Raw genomic sequence first — 14,553 nt, 5'->3', positions numbered from 1 at the left:
CAATCTCTCTTTATTTTATTTTTTATCCAAAATGTGGGATTCCTCAAGGCGATGTTTTGGGGCTACTTCTTTTGTCGCAGAATAAAATTATACACCAATGGAAAGATCATTAATAAAAGATAAATGAATCTAAGGGAATAAACTGAAGTGCAGAATTATGACGAGTCAGAAGCAGCTCTGATTCAAAGCTGATTCACGGCCTGCTGCCGGTTCGAGGATGAGATAATGGCAGCTGGTGCCAAACATCTGATTTAAACAGTTCCTGTAAAATCACACGACTGAACAAACCCTGCTCCTGCTCAGAGGTCGTGACCTGTAGCGGCCTGTTAACGCGGTTATGTGTGTAACTTAGATAATTACTGCTTTGTGTCGCCATGTAAGCTGAAGGCTTATCTTTACATTCCACATCTATGTCCATCTAAGCTTTTAACACCTGCAGCGCATTCGCTCCACTTGGTGGACTGACTGGAGAAGGTGTGCGTGTGAAAGATGATGTGGCGCTGCTGCTGCTGCTGCTGCTGCTGCTGCTGCTGCTGCTGCTGCTGCTGCTGCTGCTGCTGAACACATTTTCAATTTCCTCTGACCTGGGAGCAACCTTTCACAGCCAGGGTGTTTAGTTTGGGCTTTAGGGGCTTAGGGGACACAGGAAGTGAACAGGGGGCACATCGACAGCAAGCAGGAAGGAGAACAACCCGGTTTGTTTCAACACTTCAAAATGACTCATTTAAATTTTCAGCATGAATATTTTTACATAAAGGGACAGTGAATCAATCTTTAATCATTTAATTTATTGTTTATTTAACATAATAGACATTTATTAACATTTTATTTAGGTTAATTCATTTCATTTTGTTGAAGCCTTTGTTCAATTAAAAAATACTTATTTATTTAAAGTTTTAAAAGAGTAATAAAGTGATATGTGAGGGCAAATAATTTATTTTGATACTTTTCAGATTTTTGCTTGTGGTAAAAAAACAAAAAACGTGAAGTTTATGCAGTCCAGGTTTTGGTCGGGCTGGATGATACGGCTGAAAAACGGATCATGATATGAGCGCTTCACATTTTTATTTATTAGCAGTTTTGAGCCAAAACCTGAAACTGCTGCTGCGCCTGTTACTCAACAGGTTGTTCCTGGTGACAAAAGAGCGAGAGAGTCAGTTTTTGGTTGTTTTTGTTTTTTCAGCTTTTCACATTTCAGTTTCCACCATGACTGGGCTTCGTTTTGTTCTGAAAATAAATAAAGTGTTAAACAAACAACAACAACCAAATTCAGTGTGATCTCCAGGCTCTTCATATATTTTATGATTGTGGAAAACATACAACACACATGCAGTTTTACATAAAACTTTTACTCAAATGTTGCAGCAATGATTCCACATTATTTAATCTCCTGCTGCGCTATGCAGATACTCTGTTTGCACTGACGAAAATTCACTCACTTTTGAGCTTATTACTTGTACTTATTTAAATTCCAAAATACTTGATTGATCCCAAAGGAAAAATGAAGCACTCCTTTTCAACTCAACAGAGATTTGGCTTCAGTTGTTGTATTATTATATTAATCAGCTGTTCCCTGTTGTAAACTACCCTGTTGCTATGGTTACGCACCACAACAAAGCAGCAAAGTGTGAAAAATATTGACAAAAAAAATTACAGCATCCAAAACGAGAAGGAAAGGTTGTCCAAAAACAAAAAAACCTCAATGAAAACAGAGATAAATAAACATTCCTCAGTTATGCAAAACCTTAAAACAAGATTGTGATGTCATAGAAAACAATTTACTTTCCCCAAATAAATAAAAAATGTGCTTTCGTTCCGCACATTCAGACTTTTCAACACAGTTTTGATCTGCCAAAATACATGGTAAGGAGAAACCACAACGTTGGTGTTTTAAACAGTCAGATTTAATAGCTAAATTATTCAAACAGGTTCTGATTGAGTAAAATATAGACAATAAAAATGTAATGTAACCTCTATTGACAGAACTGGAGCCGCATGGCCCAGCAGGGCGGCTGGGTAAACTGTCAGGATGGAGAAGAGGCGCAACAAAACAACAGGAAAGCCACCGTGACGAGGATCAGCTGTTACAGATGTGGCTGATGGCTCATTTTTAACTGCTAGACGGAGATTTTCAAAGTTGTTTTGGATCTTTTATGATTTCATCTGGTTATGATCTGCGTCCCGGGTCGTTCTCAACAACAGAATGGCTTGAAAAAGCAGAATATCGAGCGCCGGTGGGTTCAGCTAACCAAAAAGTTCACACGAGGTCAAGCAGCAGTCTGGTTTTTACTATCACCATTAATTACATTTATCTCTAAATTGGTGCAATTTCTGAAGTCCTTTTCATCTGTGGAAGGTGGAGGCCGAACACGGGACGCATTTCGGGGTTAAATTTGGTGCGAAGAGGAAAACAGTGTGCGGTGTGTGTCGTGTCCTCAGGGGGACGGGTCAGTGACTAAATGTGGTTAAACAGCTCAAGATTTCATGCAGATTCCTTGAACTAATTAAGAACAAAGCTGCCCAGCTCTCTGCCAAATTTTCTGGATAGGGACTTGTGGGAAGACTTCCGAATGAAACAAGGATGTGGGTTTTTTATCCAATTCCTCAAGGTTACTGTGTGACAATTTAGCTGGTCCTCATCAGACTTTGTATGGTTTTATTTATGGAAGAGTCAGCATTACTTACATCTAAAACAGTTTGCTAGTGTAACTCTTTATTTTTACTATGAGCTGTATAATCTTCAACAGCTGCTCTGCTTCCTCAGTGTTTGTGGTTTGTACTGTAATCCTCACAACTTTGAGGTAAAATAATACCTTCACAGGATATTCGGCAATACAACAGGAAAATGTAGAAACTGATCAAACTGCTTTTATTTCAAAACAAAATCAACAATCATCTATTTTGTCTAAAGATTCTGAGTCTATCTAAACAACATCGAAATGTATTTACAGAGTCATGCTAATGTTTAGCCTCGCCATCGCCTCCGTACAGAATCCTGCTTGATTCTCATCGCCCTCACTTCTCCGGCGAGGATTTCTCCCATTGAGCTTGATTTCTAAAGAATGATGGCTTCGATTTTCTTCTGTTTTAGGAGGTGGAGGAAGTAAAAAAGATGTTTCTGTTCAGCTTTAAGCAATAAAATGTTAATTTTCTTATTTAAAAAAAATTAGTTGCATTTTGTCAGCATTTTTAATATTGTGTAAAATTTGGCTACAATTTAACAATTTAAATGGTCAAATAAAAATCTAACAAGTTTTCAAATCTGATCAATCGTCAGAATAATTGATTACTGAAATAATTGTTAGTTTCAGCCACGACAGAGTTTTAGGGCCAGCCTAAAAAAATTATTAAAAAAATAAAATTTTGAGAACAAAGACTTTCAAGAATAAAGTGGAAATTATATGTGAATAATGTTGTAGTATTTAAGAGAATAATGTCATAATATTATGACCTAATCTGGTAAAATTACATCTTTATTCTTATGAAATTGACTTTGTTCTTGCAATATTTTGACTTCAATCTCAAACAACTTTATGCAAAATCTATACTATTATATTAACAATTGTTCTCACTGCGTAACCTAAGGGTTTTTAAATAAATATCTGGATAAGAAAGCGATTTAATTGCATTCAATTAGCCGTGTTTTATTCACTAATCAGAAAAAATAAAGGTAAGTGTGTATTTTTGAGGAGGTTGTGAAACCTTAAACTGTAACAGCTTATATAAGCTGTTTTAGTATAACAGCTAAAAACCACCTGTTACTTCAATTTTCAATAATTGTCACATTAATCATTACACAACAACACAGCCAATGAAACCAGAACTTGAATCAAACTGAGAGACCATTAAAGAAACTTTATTTTCAAATTAATTTGTTTTGCAGAGTTTTGAGCCATTAATATCAGTGCAGCAAATGTTTTTTGGGAAACTTTTATTTTTGTGATTTAGGATAGGGACAAAAAAACTTAAATACTCGTTATTTATGAGCAACCACCGGCTCCATCCGATTTCTGACTCATTTAACAATTTTCCCCTGGTTTTGGACGGCGAGTGTCACTAAAAACTTCACAGCGAAGCGTCATGCTACTGCTGGGATGAAGGATGGTTCAGATTAGGAGAATATCGTTTTGGGAGACAGACTTAATCCCAACTGTCACACGTCTGATGACGCAACAAAACGGAGGGATTAAGGCAGCGTCTGACGAATAGATCCTCACATGGAAAAGGAGCCGAGGCAGAAGGGAAGTAAAGGAGACAAAGAGCGAATCAATTTTTCACTGACAACATAAATGATGAACGACAAAAACGAATGTGGAGGAAAATGTGACGCCATGGATGAGACAGAAACAGATCAGGGGCTTTTAACGTTAATTATATGAAAAACAAGACTGAAATTAGGATAAATAAAAAATCAGTTTTCCTTTAGAAGAATACATTTTTAAACAATATATTTCTGTATCTTTTTTAACTTTTGTGCCACACTTTTTTAAACCCAAAGAATTGCACTCAAGTCTAATAAGGTACTGAGAAACTGATCAAATTAATCCCTTAATGTTTAAAAATGACGTCATAAGATAAACTAAAATTTAAAGTTAAATGAAAATTGGGTATTTTAAAGATTGAAATTATAATAACTCATATGAGAAACAAAAAATAACAAAATAGGGCAAAAGAAAATTTTTCCAAATCAGTTTATTTTAATAAAAAATCTGCAGGTGTGTGTCTGATTAAAACATGTTTGTTTTTCATTCAGTGGACAGAAAATACAGAAATTTACTCAAGTAAGAGTAGAAATACTTTATAATAAAACGATTCAAGTAAAAGTAAAAAGTGAAGGCCAGTAAAAATACTCCTAAAAGTACATTTTTCTAAAAAATGTACTCAAGTAAAAGTAATTGAGTAAATGTAAGTAGTTACTTTCCAACTCTGCTTCTTTAGTTTTAATCATTAGTTATACCTAAATATTTATATATTTCATATCTAATTTGTCACTATCATTCCAAACAAAAAAACCCAAAGTTTAAGACTTTGAATGAAAGACAATATTTTTGAGAGTAAAAAGCAAAACATAACATATAAACACATAGATAATATTTTAAAACCTTATAAATTTCAAAGCTGACAGAAATTGACTCAATAAAAATGATTTACAGCCAAAGAGAGATTAATGCTATTAGCTAACAGTTAGCCGCTAACATTAGCGACCATTCGCATCTTCCTATAAACAAAACAGAAAATGTACTTTTTGGAATTTTTTAAAACTCTGAACTACATTCTGTCCTCTCTAGTTAAATATTATAAATATTTTGGGATCATTTTTTTGCTTCCTGGCTGTCAGAGACTGAAGAAACCAAGCCAGAGAGCGAGTAGTGCTATTAGCTAACAGTTAGCCGATAAAACTGCTAATATTAGCATCCAGTAGCAGCTTCTTATCTTCACAAAAATAAATTACCTTGTGAATCTAAGAATGCTGTACTAGTTCAGATGTGATCATATTTATTCTATCTATATGCTGAACAAATAATTAAATCAATGCATTTGTGTAATATTATTAAAAAGTGTCTATAATTCTTAAAGAAACGTTTGTTTTATAAGAGGTGTAGAAAAGGCAGTTTTTAGTTTTGTTCTTGTCAGCGTGTTCCTTTTCATCTCTATTTATTTATGGTCTTATTTTGGGACTTTGCGGATTTTGGGGGCTTGTTTTGTAACTGCTGGAGCTCGATTTGATTACGTCCCAATCAGTTGGCAAACCTGCTGCTCATCAGTGACATATCGTTTAAAAAATCCCTGTTTTCGAGGCGTCCGCTCTCCCGCTGGCGTTCACACAGCTCGGTGCCGTCGAGACGAAACGCACATCACAAAGCTATTAGTCTGCGCTGCAGGAGAGAGAGGGGAGGGCGGCTGCAGCGCGAAGTGTGTCTGTTTGTCAAACAACGCGTTTCTCACAACCATCATGAGTTACACATGTACGGCGCTCCTCTGCACAGACACACTGTTGTTAATCAGGGCTTTATAGCTAACACATGTAGCACCAGTTGGTCATGATGACATACAGCCTCTGGCCTGAAAACATGGTTCATTAGGTCAGGGGTGTGTGTGTGTGTGTGTGTGTGTGTGTGTGTGTGTGTGTGTGTGGGTGTGTGTGTGTGTGTGTGTGTGTGTGTGTTCACACTGTGCATGCCAAAGTGTTTGTGTTTATCTGAATGAATCATCTGTATCTAACTGCAACCTTTTTCTACCTTCGTAAGTAGAGAAGTGAACCGGATTACTAATCTGTGTGAGATTTGTTTTTTCCCACATGTTGTAAGTCATCGCCACGTCCGTCTCTCTTTTTATTTATTCTCTGAATCTCGTCATCGGTGGTGGGAAAAAGTTCAAGTTCAGAGATTTAGAGCTGTTGTTCTGACTAAGACAAGATGCTATTCTAGTATAAGATGGGATTAATCTGACTTTTTTCTTTCCAAACAATGTTTACAGCAGAAATTCAAATGGGTTTTATTGTGAAAATCCAACCTCCATGGAGCCGTAGATCAGAAATTATGTGAATGGTTTTGGTTTGCAGCCAGATGAGACGTTTGAGGTGGAGAATGGGAATAAATCTGTCTGGGTTTTTATTCTGGCATAGATCTGAAACTACCATGACAACAAGCTGTTGTTATGCTGTCCAAAGTGCGGCGCACGGGCCGTTTTTGGCACCTGAACTGATTTTTTTGTGGCCCCAAAAACAGGATTCAAGTCGGGTTCCTATCATTTTTCATAAAAAATGTTAACACATTTAAATATCTAAACATAAACTATATGAATTTCTTTTAATAAAACAAGAGTAAATAACTTTTTATATTTTGGTTCTACAATAATTTATAGATTATTTTGCCACAGAATAATTATTCTATTTACCTAAAATGTTGGATGTATTTATTTTTTTAGCTGGTAAAAATGCACATAGTATTTCAGACTATTTTATTTCACAAAAACACTAATATATTAAAACTATTACTTTATTCTCAAAATGTATGACTTGTTTTCTTAAATTTTATAACTTTATTCTCATAATACTTTGATTTTATTTTCAAATTAATTCAACTTAAGTATTATTTTGACTTTATTCCCATAATTTTGTGACTTTCTCATATTTTTTTATAATTTTATTCTTGTATTTTAATGTAATTCTCATATTATTTGGACTTTTTCTTATTATTTTATGACTTTATTCTCATATTATTTCATATTTATTCCACTGTTATTTCTACTTCATCCTCATATTAGTATGAATTTATTCTCATAATTAAATATTTAGATTTTCTTAGCATGGCTGGTTCTCTGTTGTAATTCATAACTTTATAAAAACAAAAATCAAGAAAAATATTTTAAACAACTGGAAAATGAAACTCCTGCAGGTTTTATTCTTTACATTCTGCACTAGTTAAAAACTTTGAACTTTTAAAATGTTCCATTAAATCTCAACGCCGGGAACGTTTATAGTTACAAGACAATAACTGCAGAGGAATTCACCCACTGAGACATAATGGGTTTTACATTCAACGCTCCGCTGAGATGTTTCTAAACACAGCTGCTCTACCAAACACTTCACCGCCAAAACAACCAGCAAAATAACCACAGAAAAAAGAAAACTATTGCGTACACCATTACTACTCATTCCCAGAAGTCACAGCAGCGATCTGTTAGTCAGTTTCCCTGCTGGACTTCTCGTACGTACAAAAAAAAAAAATTCCAGAGGTCTGCATTGAATCAGATCTGAAAACGGGAATTACAATAACGCCATCCGACACTTTAATGTTTTCTCTGCTCACTGTGGAGAACTGTGACATAACGCATTCCTCGACCTTAATCCTGAAACCAAATCCTGACCACACAGTCCAGCCAAAACGGTCCCAAAAAATGTCCTCAAAGACAGACTAACGAGCAAAACGTCGCTGAAACGCGGCGCGATCAGACTCAAATGTGGGCCAAATAAAAAAAGGGACGGACGGCTGGCAGAGCTTCACTCGGGAATAAACGCACAGTAGTCGTCTTTGCTTTACGAATAAAAAAGCAAAACAATTCTGGTCGGGCCGCAGACATTTTTTGGGGAGTATTAGTAAAACACATTTTGGATGAAAAGTGAAAGAGATGAACAGAAAGAAGTCCAGATGACTGGAACCAGAGGCGTCCAGAGGGAAACAGACAGATAAATTACCCAGTGAGACGCAGGAGACACTTCCAGCTTTAATCAACTTAATAAATATTTTCTGCTGGATTTGTTTACTGGTTAGCCGCAATCCAAGTCAGAGAGAAAAGCGTCTGTCAGTAGCTCAGGATGTAATCTTAATTTACTGTAAACCGTTGGAATAAACGCCGACCCAGATCCATTAGGTCAATATGTCCCGAACGGTGATTTTGAAAACACAATTTTATGATTGTTTTGTTAATTTTGGAAACATTTTCTTTATAAAAGTTGTGCTAATTTGTTTGAGTTTTAAGTGGAGTTGTTCTTTGTGTTGGATTATGACAAAAAGGCTTCAGAAAAATCCAGAAATTACAGGGAAGGAAATTCAAGCAAAGAGGTGAGTTTGTGTTTATTTAACCTTTGACCCCCTGAGGCTCATCAGTAACCAGGAGACTGGGGAAAGTGTGTGTGCTGTCTCATCTGTCTTCATTAGACTCCTGTGTGTGTGTGTGTGTGTGTGTGTGTGTGGTGTGTGTGTGTGTGTGGTGTGTGTGTGTGTGTGTGTGTGTGTCTGTGTGTGTGTGATTAAGGGCTTTGTTCTGGAGGTGAACCCACCTTTCTACCAAATCCAAGTCGGGTCTCCTCCTCAGGTGCTGCTGGTCGCCCTGAAAGAACATGGCCGCCCTTAAAGAAACAAACACAAAACATTTATTTACATCAATTAATCTGCACCACATCTCAGGCACAATAATCTGAAAGGATTACAACAAACCGGCCCGGTTCAAATCCAGCTGCTTTCGTTTCGGTCCCAGTCAGGCTCAAGTCCCGTCCCAGTGGACCACTGGGATCCAAATTAATGACCTTTACAAAACCAAAACTACCAGACTTAATAAACGGTTTAATGTTGAGAAATCAACCAGAATCCAAACGGAGACCAACTGGAAACCCACTGGTAACCAGTAAGAGACCAACCAGTCTGACTGCTGATCCAAATATATTCAGTTTATTGTTGATTTCATCTAAAATATCAGCAACATCTTTAGAAACAAGACACTTTTCATCCATCCATCAGTTTTTGCTTCAAACCTCCTGAGATCAACCTGATCTTCTTGTTGTACATTTTCCACCTGCTGCTGTCTGTGTGAACGAAGCAAAGATAACAACCTGATATCTGATCGTTTCAGCCTCTCAACCAGACGCTATGCAAAGGAGAATCAAACCAGGAAGTGATGGAGATGCTCTGAGTTTAGTTGAGCTGGATGCAGACCAAAGTTTTTCTTCTGTTTAGGTGCAAAGCTCTGATGTGAAACACTTGAAATAAAACCTGCGGCAGAAAAACAGCAGCAAACATGAGGCAACAAACACTCAGGTCACAGGACCAAGATTAAACTTTATCAACAACTTTCAAAACACAATAGGAGCCAAACACCTCCACTAACCACCTGTTCAGAAACCAACCAGAATCCAACTGGAAACCAACCAGAATCCAACTGGAAACCAACCAGAAACCAACTGGAAACCAACCAGAATCCAACTGGAAACCAACCAGAATCCAACTGGAAACCAACCAAAATCCAACTGGAATCCAACTGGAAACCAACCGGAAACCAACTGGAAACCAACCAGAAACCAACTGGAAACCAACCAGAATCCAACTGGAAACCAACCAGAATCCAACTGGAAACCAACCAGAATCCAACCAGAATCCAACTGGAAACCAACCAAAATCCAACTGGAAACCAACCAGAATCCAACTGGAAACCAACCAGAATCCAACTGGAAACCAACCAGAAACCAACAGGAAACCAACCAGAAACCAACCGGAAACCAACCAGAATCCAACTGGAAACCAACTGGAAACCAACCAGAAACCAACCAAAAACCAACTGGAATCCAACTGGAAACCAACCGGAAACCAACCATAATCCAACTGGAAACCAACCAGAATCCAACTGGAAACCAACCAGAATCCAACTGGAAACCAACTGGAAACCAACCAAAATCCAACTGGAAACCAACCAGAAACCAACTGGAAACCAACCGGAAACCAACCAGAATCCAACCGGAAACCAACCAGAATCCAACCGGAAACCAACTGGAAACCAACCAGAATCCAACCGGAAACCAACCAGAATCCAACTGGAAACCAACCGGAAACCAACCAGAATCCAACCGGAAACCAACCAGAATCCAACTGGAAACCAACTGGAAACCAACCAGAAAAACCCGGAAACCAACCAGAATCCAACTGGAAACCAACTGGAAACCAACCAAAATCCAACTGGAAACCAACTGGAAACCAACCAAAATCCAACTGGAAACCAACCAGAATCCAACTGGAAACCAACCAAAATCCAACTGGAAACCAACCAGAACCAACCAGAAACCAACAAGAAACCAACCAGAATCCAACTGGAAACCAACTGGAAACCAACCAGAAACCAACCAGAATCCAACTGGAAACCAACCAGAAACCAACCAGAATCCAACCGGAAACCAACTAAATCACATAATTTAGTAAATGGAACATGGCGGTGGCAGCATCAACCACAGGATGACAGGTAAACACAGAACCAGGGACAATAAACTCAGAGCACTGTGTATTAAAATGGCCTAGTCAAATCCGGTTGAAAATCTTGAGAACAGACTGAGCTTGAGGTAAAAAGTTGTGCAAAATGTTCAGTGTAGACTCAGATGGTACATTTCTTATTCCACTTCACCATTATAGACCACTTCATGTTGGTCTAGCACAAAAAATCCCAGTAAAACCAGTTAAATTTGGGATTTAAATGTGTAAACCGGATAAGCAGTTCAATGGGTGTAAATACTTCTGCTTTTGTTTTTGGGTTTTTTGCGCACCGGCTCCTTCCTCGGCTCCAGGTTGCCCGGTTCGTGCAGGAAGTCGTCGTCGTTTATCGCACATCGCTTCCTGTTTCTATTTTTAGCTTCCATATCTTCCTGTTTGAATGACCAATCGAATCGGAGCGCCACATGAGGACAAAGAGATCCGATTAGACAAATCCATAAGATGAACAGATATGAGGAGTGAGAGAAACACATGAAGGGTCTGAACCGACTGACCCGGAAGATCAGCATGCATCGGTAACAGATAACAAAACGGCTCAGCAAGTAAAAATAGACAGAAGATAAAAATGTTTATTCATCTTTATTCTTAATCTATGGTGAATCAGTCGTGACTCAAAGACTGAACACCTAAATGTGGTGAAATAATTTCATTTCTGGTCATCAAACAGGCTAAAATAATCTAAACTGACCTGATTCTCTGCGGAAAACTCGTTCCTTCCAATTTCTAAGAATTGGTTTGACAGCAATAACTGCGGTCAAGCTTTTCCAATAACTAGATACTGAAGTCTTTTCCTCCCCTGTGACTGAACTTTGGCCTGTTTCTCTTTGCAGAATTACTTAATTCCAACCCTTCTGACGGTTTTTGACCATTCCGTGACCTTTGTGGTTCAGCAAACATCGGCTGGACTTTACCTAGTCGTTCGCTGAACATTAAATGGCGTTTCGTTTTGATGTTTGGTGAACATTGTCTGCAAAGTGAACGTTTGCAGATGACGTTCACCAAACATCAAAATGAAGCACCAATAAACTTGTTTTATAGGATTCCAATGGACTTTACTGACATGTTCGCTGAACGCTCGGCAAACATTCAATGGTGTTTTGCTTTGACGTTCAGCGACCTTTGCAAATATTTACCGAACATTTGTAGACAACGTTCGCCAAGCCTCAAGATGAAACACCGTTAAACGTTGAGAGAAACGCTGGCTGGACTTTACCTCGATGTCCGCTGAACATTAGATGGTGTTTAATTTTTGATTTTTGGCCAAAGTTGTCTGGAAACGTTTGCTGAACGTTCATGGCAACATCTGTTGACCATCCACCAAACATATCATGGTGTTTTGTTTTGATCAAATATTGTCCGCTGGCATTTTGTAAACGATTCACTGATCAAAACATTAAGCAATCTGTGAACGTTGGCTTGTCTTTATCCAGATGTTCACTGAACGTCCACCAAACATTTATTGGTGTTTTCTTTTACGTTCAGCAAATGTCGTCTGCAAATGTTAAATTCCAGATGAGAATAACCTGTTTCAGGTCACCCACCATTTTCAGTCAGATATATTTGGTGTTTTATCCATTAAGTGTTTTAAAGCGAGACTCAAGTATTTGTGAATTTCAGCAATTAAACGGCAGTGTTTAACAACGGAACCTTGACTTCTTCAACTTTTGTTTTAGTAAGACTCATTAAAATGTGTTTTCAAACATTTTTAAAACAGTACAATTTATTATATCTAGCTATATACATATATAGGTTCATTATATAAGTTGAAGTGAAACTATCCCTTTAAAAGCTACCGATTCTTCTCAGCCTCGTCTCGGTTCTGAAGACTCTAACTGAGCAGCAGATGAAACATGAAGATGGCTTTGAGATTTGATGGATCTGCTTCAGACCACATTACTGAGACCCCCGGGTTGTCAGCGCATGAATAACGAGATAACTCACACACATGTTGTGGCGCCGTCGTTCTGTTGAACACCTTGGAAAATATGCAGAGGGAAGATTCACATCAGAGGAGGAGAGCAGGAAAACGCTGTAGGATTGGAGTGGGACACGTTGGATTTGCCTGCTGTTATTTCTCTACACATCGTTCTTCCTGAGCAAGTGAAACTTACGGAAGCACTTAACTGCCAAATCTTGTAAAAACAAGTACACTCTCGTTTCATCGAGATTAAAAAAACCTTGCAAAACAAGAAATTTGTCCTATTTTAATGACATAAAAATGTTAAAACAAGAAAACTTTGTTTAAATAAAATCTATATTTCCTTAAAATCAAAATCTTTCAAATAATAAATGTCATAATGCTAAAACTAGGATTTTTAAATGTGGTTTTGGAAAAAAACGCAGTGAGAAGAAGGAATCTGTCAAGATAGTGTATTTTTAGATCTAGTTCGAACATGAAAGTTACTCACTTTGACAAGATACTGTTCCTGAATTTATTTTGAATTTTGGCAGCGATATGCTTCCATAGTGACCGACCTGCAATGTGAACATAACATATAATTATTTTTTTTTGTCAATCTCTACCAATTTAATTTTGGTCTAGTTTTTAGTGTAAATATCTTGGTGCACTTGGAATAAAACAAAACTAACTTACAAGCATTTTCTCAAATATTAGCCCGTTTTCAATCAGGAATTATTGAATATTGATTTTTTTTCACTCATATTTTCATAAATGAAATAATCTGCCTGTAGAACAAGTTGTTTAAAACTGGGAACTGTTGATGCTAACAGTAGCTTTGGGGACATTTATACTGCTGCAACATGTTTAGCATCGAAATGCTAGTTTAACTTAGCAAATATGCTAACTCCTTTTAGCACAACTTAAGTACTTAAGTCTTCTCCAGCATCCAATCAGGTCATTTTTTGAAGTATAAATTGACACAAGAGCCAAGACAAGAGGCTTTGTTGTTTGTCAATGTTTCCGAATGTCACTTGCGCGTCAGATTTATGGGTGTACCAGAAACATGCAAATACAAAGGTTCCAGTCCCTGAAAAGTCAGGAGCGCCTAAAAGTTTGACCTTTTGGTGCCTCCTGATTTTCTTGTTGTTGTTTTAGAGCACATCATCGTCCGGTAGAAACAGGAAATGCCAGACATGTTAACAACAGCAGGGTGAACATCGTAGAGAAGAGTACATGGATGCAAATTAAAATGTCGAAACTGAACAACTGACTGTTTACCCCAACAAACATTTGGAAAAGGAACTTGAAGGAGGAACTAAAATCTGAAGTCAGCAGGTTTTCAGAGTGATTATAATCTGACAACGGGCCGACTCATCCTTTCTAGAAATCTTTAGCACATGAATATTTTAAGAAAACTGCAAACAAAAGTGGTTCAACAATGGGTCAGAGCAAAGAAGCCAATTCATTGGAAATGTCTTGGAGTATTTCGTTATTTTCGATTCAGATAAATTCCTGTAAGAAATTCACTTTGTTTCATCGCAACTGCCATTTCCTTCAGGTAGTGAATCAGCTAAAAGCTGTTTTAACGGCTTTTAAGCAGATCTAGGAGCTAAAAACTGATATTGGTATCTTCCACATGTTTCTCTGTAGGTTTCTTCAGTAAAATTAAACTTCAATCTGGCGCCTCGTTTTAAGAGATCTGTATTGAAAATGACATGCTTGGAATCCTTTTTGTAATTTATTATCACTTTTTCAGGTAGAAAAATAAAATTTTTTCCAAGTAAATGTTATTTTACGTAATATTTTTGGTTGCGTAGTTAAGCCAATAAAACTTTCACAATTAGCTTTCCGTACTTTACTTGATTTTTTTTCCTGTAATTTAGTCGCTGAGCCAGAAAC

Source organism: Poeciliopsis prolifica, unplaced genomic scaffold (assembly GCF_027474105.1).
Source record: "Poeciliopsis prolifica strain line A6 unplaced genomic scaffold, Auburn_PproV2 SCAFFOLD062, whole genome shotgun sequence".
Classification (NCBI taxonomy): Eukaryota; Metazoa; Chordata; class Actinopteri; order Cyprinodontiformes; family Poeciliidae; genus Poeciliopsis; species Poeciliopsis prolifica.
Note: the sequence above shows the minus strand (reverse complement) of the source record.